This window comes from Podarcis tiliguerta (genome assembly GCF_965153285.1).
Source record: "Podarcis tiliguerta genome assembly, chromosome: 4".
NCBI classification, from domain to species: Eukaryota; Metazoa; Chordata; class Lepidosauria; order Squamata; family Lacertidae; genus Podarcis; species Podarcis tiliguerta.
The window spans coordinates 31,627,912-31,639,231 of NC_139537.1; the positions used below are offsets into that span (position 1 = coordinate 31,627,912).

General features: G+C 41.3%; 1 protein-coding gene across 2 annotated transcripts in view; it reads right to left on the reverse strand.

Moving 5' to 3' along the window:
- The window catches only part of BOC (BOC cell adhesion associated, oncogene regulated), a 76,890-nt gene extending 65,570 nt beyond the window's left edge, over nucleotides 1-11,320 (reverse strand). Inside the window, exons 1-4 of one of the 2 annotated variants that reach the window (XM_083438293.1) lie at nucleotides 11,218-11,320; nucleotides 9,756-9,897; nucleotides 4,663-4,728; nucleotides 3,444-3,582 (exon numbers count right to left, since the gene is read on the reverse strand). The gene's annotated coding sequence lies outside the window, so the exon portion shown is untranslated. Of the gene's footprint in view, nucleotides 1-3,443; nucleotides 3,583-4,662; nucleotides 4,729-9,755; nucleotides 9,898-11,217 lie in introns of those variants that run through there. The other variant, XM_083438296.1, reaches the window with a different exon arrangement.

Here is an 11,320-nt window from a genome sequence, read left to right on the forward strand (position 1 = left end):
TCCCCCCAGGAAACCCAATCTTTAGCGCTGTATCAGAACAAACTTCAATAGGGTTTCCCATGAGAGCCAGTGTGGTGTAGTGGTTAAGAGCGGTAGCCTCATAATCTGGGGAACCGGGTTTGCGTCTCCGCTCCTCCACATGCAGCTGCTGGGTGACCTTGGGCTAGTTACACTTCTTTGAAGTCTCTCAGCCCCACTCACCTCACAGAGTGTTTGTTGTGGGGGAGGAAGGGAAAGGAGAATGTTAGCCGCTTTGAGACTCCTTAAAGGGAGTGAAAGGCGGGATATGAAATCCAAACTCCTCTTCTTCTTCTTCTTCTTCTTCTTCTTCTTCTTCTTCATTCCAATTTATTGCTAAAAGGCGGGTTTTCCAGCAGAAAGTGGCACAGGGCAAAGGGGAAACCGCATGGGCCTGTAGTTTTTAGGCACAGGACAAGTGGAAGTTTAGATGAGTCCACACTCCTAACCTAACTGTTTAGGGTGAGGGAGTATAATCTGAGCTTTCTTTAATGAACAAGCTTGTAATCTATTTACCTTCCCTTATTAATGTGAGTTCCATGTGCTGACTTTGATACTGATTCAGCTTGCAAAGCTGCTTCATGCCTTTGATTCTCTAGGATGGGAGACAGAGATGTTTTTCTACATAACACCACTAGAACATTGCAAAAAGAGGCACGAGTTGTGTGCACATTAACTTGCATTACCTAGGAATCAAAACTTTGAAAAAGATCCAGGGAAAACAAATAATAAGACCTGAAGCAGTATTTTTTTTTTCTGCTTTCCTGTTTTCTATGGAAGGTGATAAAACAACATTTTTGTTCCCTTACTGGAGTGGAAGTTCTTTTTGATGGCAGTGGTGATTATTTTAAATAAGGTAGTTTAGGCAACACTTTTTAAAGATATATAAATATGAAACACCAGTACGCACAAAAAACCCAGACTGTATTGGTGGGAATAAAGACGAACCATGTTAGAGATTCCTCCTTCCCTGTACTGTTCAGAAACACAAGAATGTGTGTACAGTATTCACATTCAGAGAAAGTCTCTTTTTATGTTGGTATTAGTTTCTATTTGCATGAATGGACTCAAAATTTGCCACCTTATTTGTGTTGAATTTCTCAAGTGGGACAATGCTGCACCAGATGAACAATCTAATCTGGCCTAAAGTACATTCCTATGGTTTCTTCAGAGTTTCTGTTGTGTTTAAGTGATTTGCTTAGAATAGAAAAACCTCATTAAACTAACTAGTGGGGTTTCACATGTGGCCATTCTTGAAAGTAGATTCACGTAAACTCCTTTTGCACTACTGGCTAGCTTTTTGCAATCCTCTCACGGTAGGTAGCACATGGATCCCTGCTCCGTGAAACAACGTACCGTATGTTCAGAATTGTAAGCCCACAAGAGTTTGGCAGGCTTCTAAGATCAAGTCTGATAAATCTTGGTTGGTCTACAGCAGTGGTGGGGATCCAGTGGTCCTCCAGAGGTTATTGAACTATAACTCTCATCAACCTCAGCCAGTGTTGCTAAAGGTCAGTGATGATGTGAGTTATAATACAGCAACAGCTGGACAGCCACAGGTTCCCCACACTGGTCTACACTGAACTTCTATTGGGACACTGTTCACATCCACACCATACATTTAAAGCACATGACTTCCCCCCCAAAAAGCCTGGGAGTCATAGTTTACCCCTCACAGAGTTTACAGTTCCCAGCACCCTTAACAAACTATAGCTCATAGGATTCTTTTGAGGGAAGCTGTGTGCTTCAAGGGTGCACTTAATGTGCTTCAAATTCATGGGGTGGGTGAAACCTCTTGTACATAGTAACCTTCCTTGAGATTATTCCAGAAAATCTCCTGCTTTTTAAAAAATTTAAATAACTATATGAACACACCCAAGTGTGGAATGAGTTCTAGGTAATGCCAAAATTTGTAACCCTCTCACCCACCGTTCAAAGTTATTTCATGTTAGAGATCCATGCCAATGGCCTCCTAGAAGGCCAATCAGTTTAATAGCCCAGGGCCGATATTCACACCTAGAATGTTGTCCCTACTAGTCTCTGATTTTTCTTGCCTTTCTGGTACAGTATAGCTTCCCAGGGTTCAATCCTACTGTGGGAGTGGGGATTAACTAGGATTAAAAACAAAAGTAAAGAGGTAAGCTACAAGTGAATCAGCCAGGGTGTCTGACAAGTATGTACAATCTTCGTGGTGGATTCTTGGAAATGTGCTCAATATTGTGTCTCTCCCCCCCCCCCCTTCTGTTGTAATGTGTTGTTTCTTTAAGTGGGTGAAGGGCAATGACTTTTCTGCATTCAAAACAAATTGTTAAGATACCAGAGAATGTCCAATATCAGCAACTTCTGATTTCTGGAGTTTTTATTGTTGACACTTGCCCTGTATAAGCTCCTTGGTGGAGCTTATCCTCACAATAATTTACAGCTTCTGGCTTGGAAGGCTATTCCCATGCCTTCGCTAGATGCATGGAAGAAATAAATTCAATAGGTGAAGCCTCACCCACCATGACTTTGAAATGATGGAGAAAGCAACACCTGGCAAGCCTCTCTCTACCATACAGCTATTCAAGGCACAGAAGAAGTCACTGGGTCATGGAATCTAACAGCTGGAAAGAGATTCAAAGGTCATCAAGTCCAACCCCACGCTGATGCAAGAAATTTACTACTACAGCACCCTTGAGAGGTGTGTTATACTGTGATGTTCTTTGTGGTATTTTGGAGGTAAACACTTCCATATGTCAGCAACAGGATGAGTTAACAACAGGATGAGTTCTCCATAAAAGTTTATGTTCTTAAATGCCATTCTGACCATCTAAGCTTTGTTATTTGGAGGTTTAAACTTGCATGCAAGCATTTTAACACTGACTTCTGAGCATGTGGTTTGCATCTGAAACTACAGTAGTACAGACACGGCCTTGGAAGGCAAGAGTGTGTCTGAAGCATATTACATCATATGTAAAACAAGGTGGGACCAGGAAATCTTCACATCCTGTCCACATATAGATAAAAGCTTATTGTTTCTATCACTGCTAACACTTATAATGTCTAACAATGGGAATGAAGCATAATTTCTGCTATACTGATGAGAAATGAAGTAGTTATATTTCAAAATTACCTTTCATCAAAACGAATCAGATCGTCTCAGATTTTGAGCTTGGGGAATTTTGGTATGTTGGAAGGCCTGAACGTTTTCTTCTTTTGTGTTCCTTTAATTTTGTTTAGATTCGCATGCAGGATTACCATATTTTCTAATCATTATTTTCCCTGGCTTGTATATTCTGTGATTTTAATTTATACTTTGTCTGTACACCTTTAAAAGGGTCGGTCGATTGAATCTTTAACAAAGGCTTCCTTTTTCCCCACAGTGTTAACATCTATTTAACATCAGTGACTGATTAACAAAAACAGTTTTAAGATTTTCAACTCACTGCTCAAAAATGGATGGCTTCTCTCTGCTTCCCCAGTTACTTCAAAACTCTGCATCCTCAGAGCTGCCGAAACTCCAGCTGTTTGATATTGTGCTGCTGAAGGTGGGGGGCACAGGAGCACTCCAGATGAAAGATGGTGCTGAAAAGAAATTGAACAGTGGTGTTTCGATAAGATCCTCAGTGGGAAACGGGCTCCTTTAAATTTGCTCATTCAGGCTGTTGTGCCAGTGAGATTTCTCATACATCCTGCTATGGTGAATTTATTCACCCTCCCAGGCCATCTAATTCTGAATGAGCAAATAGACAGGATAGTTGAAGTGGGGAGGGAACAAGACTGCACCCCAAATCATAACCCCAAATCCAAATAGTCATAAACTATGACAAAGTCAGAATCTGATCTGAATTTTGTGATTTGTTTTTATCTCTAACAATGGAACTCAAATAATTACATGCTTCCAGCTAGTAGAAGTTCAGAGGTGGAAATGTACGGTATTGATTTACCACTAAAAAAGAAAGAAAAGTCCTCTGCAGTTTTCTCAGCACTGTGGGTTGGTTTCTTTGTTTAAGCCCCAAATCGTGAGTTTCGTATTGTCAAAATGTTTGATTTTAAAACTATTGAAAAATAAATACTGAGTTTGGGCAACCAATAACCCAAATGAAAATAGAATCTGGGTGAGAGAGAATAACAACTGTAGGGTAATGTGTATATAATGTCTACCAGTGAATACATTTTTAAGCCTTTTTAAAAAAATGTATTGTTGGCGTGTTGGGGGTCTCCAGAACATGTTGGTGGTGAGATGATTAAGGAGAGCTTTTATTATTTCATTATGAAGACCAGCTAATCTGAGGGAGACAGCCTGCATTAGAAGTGATCAGAAGTCACTGCCACTGCTATAAGAGAGGCAAGGATCACTTTCAGAATGAAGTGAATAAGAAGCCCTTAGCTTAAAGACTTTAGAAGCTGGTTTCACTTTGTTTACTTTTGTTATAAGGCTATTTGTTCGTTTGATAATCCATAGGAAATGGGATAGGTTCTCTCCGGAATTAAACAAACAAACAAAACCTTGTTTGGTCAGTGAAGAGATTAGAAAAGAGTTTTAGAGAAGGGATTCAGGAATTAGACATCTTTTGACATAAAAGCAAGAGAAAATTAAACAAGAAATTAGAGAAGATAAAGACAGAGGGGGCTGTGTAAATGAAACTGTGGGAGTTTACTTACACATTGCAAAAGTGTTTTGTTGGGTTTTCAAATCCTCCATTGGTGGATTGATCCTGACTGATCTGCCTTGGTGTAAAAATCAAACAACATGGTATTTTATTGAAGAAAGCAGAACAGACTTACATGGAAACAACTAAAACAGTGTTTAAAACAGTACAAAAAAAGTTAAAGATAGGTCTTTCTTACACATGGTTTTTAAACCTTTTCACCCAACTGGAAATGTTTTAATATGCCTGTAGGCAGCTCGAAAGGACGTGGGTGGCACTGTGGGTTTACACCACAGAGCCTAGGACTTGCCGATCAGAAGGCCAGCGGTTCGAATCCCCACGACGGGGTGAGCTCCCATTGCTCGGACCCTGCTCCTGCCAACCTAGCAGTTCAAAAGCACATCAAAGTGCAAGTAGATAAATAGGTACCGCTCCAGCGGGAAGGTAAACGGCGTTTCCGTGCGCTACTCTGGTTCGCCAGAAGTGGCTTAGTCATGCTGGCCACATGACCTGTACGCCGGCTTCCTCAGCCAATAAAGTGAGATGAGCGCTGCAACCCCAGAGTCGGTCACGACTGGACCTAATGGTCAGGGGTCCACTTTACCTTTACCTTTAGGCAGCTCGAAGGTGCTGGGAGGTTGACACAACTGCAAGCATTAACAACTCATCCATCCTGAACGCTCTCTAATCTCAGGTTTGAAATCTTTCTGGACAGAAGATCTATCAGAAAAAACTCCACCTGCTGCAGAAAAAGTAGGTGGCATAGAGTCTTCCTCCACAAGGAACATTGCTGGTTCAGTTGAGAAAGTGATCATTGTGTTCTTGGATGTAGAGCTCAGCAGCCTGCCATCTGAAGGGCTATAGGCTCCTCATCCCTAATATATAGCTTTCCCAAGCAGACTTCCATCCAGGCACTGACCACACAGACAACTGTTTAGCTTCAGCAAAATTGCTTCATTATGTGCTTTTAGACCATAGATGTTCCATCATACCTGACCATTGGCCATGTTGGCTGTGCTTGATGGGAAGCAGAGTTGTGTGTCATCAGCATATTGATCACACTTTGCCCCAAAATTCTGAATAACTGCACCCAGTGGCTTGATGAAAATGTTAAACAGCACTGGGGACAAGATGGTACCCTGTGGCACACCATAGTCCAAGGACCATGGAGCTGAAACACAGTTTCCCAATGCTACACTCTGGACATGACCTTGTAGGTAGGATCGGAACCACCAATACACATCCCACAAAGCCAATCCAAGAGAATACCATGGTCAATGGTATCAAGAGCTGCCAAGAGACTGAGAAGCAGAGTCACACCCTCTCTATATCACTCTTGATATGGGTCATGATTCAGCCCCCAAACCACACCTGACCCCAGGTAATACTGTATATATCCTCCAGGAATATATCCTCTACCACCTGGTATTTGCAACCAGGTGGTAGTTGTTATAAACCATAGGGTTTAATGGAAGAAGGCACCACTCTGTCACATAAAGAAACATTCACCACAGCCTGGACCCATCTGATCAACCCTTCCCAACTGGCAGGCATCATTGCAAGAATCTTGTCCACAGCACCAAGTCTCATAAACTGAAATCAGTCCCACAGAGTATGGGAAGACACTGCATTGAACACCTCAACTAGATTCACAACATGGCTTGCAAGGTGCTGCAGAGCTGAGCAACTTTGTCCTCAAAAGTGAAAACCATGAGCAGAGAGAATCTTCTGCGTGCATAGTTGTGACTATGGAGAATCTCTGCAGCTGTTATAACCATGAACATAAGTTAGGGTCAGGGTCTCTCTCTTCCATGTACATTCACTAGAACATCTGAAAGCGGCTCCCAAAAGTGTGTTGTGTGGCAGGCATGGCAAGTCACAATTTGTGCTTGTAGCAAACTATTCAGGTAACTTGGCCTCTGTGTAAAATACAATCTGGAAAGAAAGAAAGAAAGACAGTCCACCACAGTTAAGAATGGCCATTTTAACTGGCCCTTGTCTACCATGTTCAATGACTTCGTAATGTATTTATTTGCTTCTGTTTGTCTTTGTTGCTATGATCAGTGCTCCTCCCTTTTTTGCAGCTTAATACACTTGAAATTTGAACGATGCAGGCTCAATGTTTCTTTGCTTCTAAAGTTTATATTTTAAAACATAAATTCTATTTTCAAGATGTGAGGTTGTTTAACTTTCCTAATCTTTTCAACTTGTCTTCCCCTCCTTCTGCTCACATCCTGAGTGTGAATCATAGTTGGATTAATCCGGCATGAAGCACATTGTGTGTGAGCAATAACAGACTTACTAAAGTGTACAGCTCTGATAAAAGGCAGCCTTGATGACTTCTGTCAGGAATCCCCCAGAAATCATGTGGGGTGCTGGTGGGGACAAATCTCCCACCAACCAACCTATGCACTGGTTACCGCTCTTAGAGCTATGGGAGGCACCTCAATGAGCATGTCAGGAAATCTCCACAGTGTTTTAAGTCCCCTCAGCCCACCTCAAAGAAGAAAGAAATCTTTCTTTTTCAAAAAAACAAAACAAAAAAACACCTGCCTCTTTCTTTCCCTGCAACGCAAAACATTCCATGGACTGCATGGTGACCTACAAAATTGCTAGGTCAGACCAAATCCCATTGCTCCTGTCCGCCACATTGCCTCAGCAGAAGTGAACCAAATTGTCTCTTCTCTGCTTAGTTGCTAGGGAGGGGTTCATGCAAGTATGTTAATGGGTTTAGCAAACCCTCGGACTATGAGATGAAAGAGACTTGCCAGCTTCCTTAGTTCATCTTCAAGTTGACTCTCCCTTCCCCCTTTCTTTGTCTTTTCTGGCTGATCATGTTCCCACTTCATTACATCAAGTATGCCAGATTTTACCTACTCGTGGAAGGCTGCTTTGCATTACAGATACTTCACTGATGGTAGACATTGTATCCTTCACAACCACTTTATCTCCCTGTAAAATACCCCCTACAGAGCAAACTTATACATCTCTACTTGGGAGTAAGCTCACTATGCACAGTGGGACTTCCTTAAGCAGCGTGGCTCTGAATATTGGTTGTGGTGGAAGAACACAAACAGGAGAGTGCTGTTTGTTGTGCTTGGGTCCTGCTTGTGGGTTTTTCATTGGCATCTAGTTGGCATCTGGCTGGCTATTGTATGAACAGGATGCTGGGCTAGATGGGCCTTTGATTTGACCTGACAAGGCTCTTCTTTAGTTTGCATATTCTTAAAGTGTGTTCAGGATTTCAGCCTTAGTGGTCCTAGAATCTGTCACTATTTAAATACAGAATATTTACGTTATATCAGGCAAGACTATCTATTTAGCCCAGTTATGCTTTTTCTGATTGGCATTAGTTCTCTAGGGCCTCGGGCTGAGGCATTTCATTGATCCTTTTAACTGGAAATACCAGGGATTGCACCTGAAGTCTGTTGCACTGAAAGTATGTGCTCTATCATTGAGCTATGATCCCCCCCCCCCATTTAATGTGGGGAGTATTTACTTCATCCTGTTTTTAGCTGTCGACTCTCTTGATTGAATCTGTCCATTTTGGTTTCTCTTGGTTTCTCATTTTTCAATTTTAAGTTCAATTCTCCACATACCCATGTAAGTTTACAGTCTTTTTAAAAAAAAGTCCTTGTGAAAATTTACCAACGTTTTAGAGCAATTTCTCCTGATATACATATTTTTGTATGTACTGTTGCCGAACATACACATTTTTGCAAAGCAGTTTTCCCTGATATAAAGCATTTGGTATGTTATTTTCACTAACAGATCTGTTTATTTGTTTCATAAAAATTTGTTTCATAAAATTTATATACGTCTTGATTGTAGAAAAAACACACCTCAAAGCAGTTTCTGTATTTTGCATTTGCCTTCATATATGCACTTCTGTAAAACTACTTAAGCAGAAAACTGCCCTGCAAAAATCTGAGAAGTGAGAATTTCAATTTTCAGTTTGTGCATTGTTCCGGAAAGTATAAATTTGATAGATGCACCCTTAAATGTGAACTGAATAAAATTTCTTCCTTGTCCCTACTTGTCCCACAGCACCGGGCTCTAAGTCAACTGTTGCTGGTGGCAACCAGCACCTCCATCCTTCTCCCCCATAACATTAGGAACACTCACTGTCCTGGCTCTTCTGGGATGAAGAAGTTAAACTTGAAATCAGTGTGGTACATAGCCAAAGAAAAGGGGCAGCAGGTGGATTGCATGGCTAGGCTAGCTAATATGTTGATCTAACATGGCCCCTGGCTGCTTGATTAAGAGCTAAAAAAATTCCCCCTCGACATGGACAGCACCTTTCAGCAATCCTGTTAGCCAGTGCTCTTCTTCTGGGGGGGGGGCTATGCTGGTACTGTGTACCCCTGAGTACCCCCAGAAGAAAGCATTGCTGTTAGCTACAATAAAGCCTTTCGGACAGGCAGAAACATAGCTTTGAGGGGCATGTTAACAGTAACCTTTCATGAGTTTTGGGGATAAGTCGGGCTCTCATTCTAAATCCATATATAAAAACCACAACCACAAGAGGATGAGCAAGCCCATCAGATATAACAACTGCATGTCTTTTACCTCTTAGACAGCGACAGGTAAAGTGGTTGGTTCAACAGTCTACCTATATTTTAAGGACACATGTTTTGTTGCATGGGTATGAAATGAAGTAATATGTTCCTGGCTATACCACCCACTGGGTTCATCTGTAAAGCACTATATGGGCCTCCATCTCAAAGCAAGCAGAAGAATCAAATGTCCTGCTTAAGACATTTATATATTGCTTAATTACATTTCTAAGCAATGTATATAAAAATAAACCCTATAGCAAATAAAATAATAAAAAGTCATCATCAAACCAAATATTACCTTAAAATGCCTGCTGGAATAAGAGTTTATGCCATGTGCCTGAAGTTCAGCAAGAAAGGCGCCAGTCTAACGTCAGTCAGGAAGGAGATATCAGTCACAGGCTGGGGCCCACAATATTGAATGGACAGTCTTCAAAACTTTTAACAAACATTTCTTTCCTGGAGCTAATTCTAAGAAACTTCTGATATTCTGCCTACATTTTACTCTGCTTCATTTCATTTCATCTCATTGCTCCAACTTTTTACTGACCTGGACCACCCAAAACAAATGCTCTTCCTTCTTGATGTTGAGTCCAGTAGCTCAGCAACCAATGCTTATTTAGGCCATCATTCTCCTTCACAATTCTGAAGAAATTCCACTGCTGTGTACAGACTGGGATTGGCAAGAATATCTTATAAAATGAAAAAGAGAACAAGACTCCTGCTAGCATTCTTCCATAAATTAGCTCCTGCTGCAGTGTCTTAGACATCGTTCTTAAACAGCACCAAAACAATTTAAGTGACTCTGCTAACGGGATGTTCCTATGGGTCCTATAAATCAGGCATAGGCAAACTCAGTCCTCCAGATGTTTTGGGACTACACCTCCCATCATCCCTGACCACTGGCCCTGTTAGCTAGGGATGATGGGAGTTGTAGTCCCAGAACATCTGGAGGGCCAAGTTTGCCTATACCTGCTATAAAGCCTTATCCAACACTTTAACCATCACACACCACACCAGCTCTCATGGCATTCTGGTGGCAGTTGCAATGTGTTTGTTTATCAGCAATGTGAAGCCTGACAGCTTCTAAATAAGTGGCTCCTAGCACCACTCCCTATTTGCTCTACTTTTTTTATGATGCAAGCAGAATTGCAATCGACTTTCCAGTTAGTGTTGCACAGCTGTTGTGGGTGTATTTGTTTGAACCTCAGCACACATTCACTGTTAACTCTGGCGGTGGGAGCCATTTTATTACTCTGTTTATTTTTTAAAAAAGTAGTCTTTTACTTAGTGCTAAAATACTTTTTGCAGGTATAGCACATCTGGATCCCAAGGTGCTTTAAAGTGCTTTAATTGAAATTGGACATCAATTGGAGAAGTCAGGGAGAATGGAATTTTGTTAATTTACAGAAAATTCAGAGGACGCACACACAGAGAGTGAGAGCACTAAGCAGCCCCAATTTGTTTTCATTAATATAGATCTCACACAGTTCTGTCGAATCAGAACTGTGTAAAAAATGATTTATTTTTTAGGAACAACTAAACTACAGTTTAATCCTGTAAGCAGGAGATGAGTACACAACATAGTCAGGATATTTTCTGCAAGGCTCCACCCAGTGTTATCAACAACAAGCACTGTAATAGCAATGCATATGGTGAGTGAAAAAACCAGTAGTGGGTGGAATATCATGTGCCAATTCCACACATAAAATATCTGAACTTCTTCATATGATAATGCCCCCTTTTAGACAAATCCCGGGAGAAGAGAGGTATGCTGGTGATGTTGTAGATCTTCCCTAAGCTGTGTCCATGTGTGATTATTCCTCATGATTATTCCTCAAGAGCAATTCACCACAGCAAATGCACTTTAAATGCATTGCTTTTTTGAAACTTAATTCTGAATATATCCGAAAGCAGGTCTTTGACCCCGAACCTCCCCACTGAACTCTCATATCCCGCAACCCCAACATCTATGGCAGCTGCTTCAATTTACTAGCATCATTGAGACCCACCAGGAGTGTTCCTATTTGTAGATCACATGTGGCAGTACTGAGAAAAGATACTGAGCTTCCTCTGTAGGAGAATGCAGAAACTGATCACCTGTATAAGCGGCTT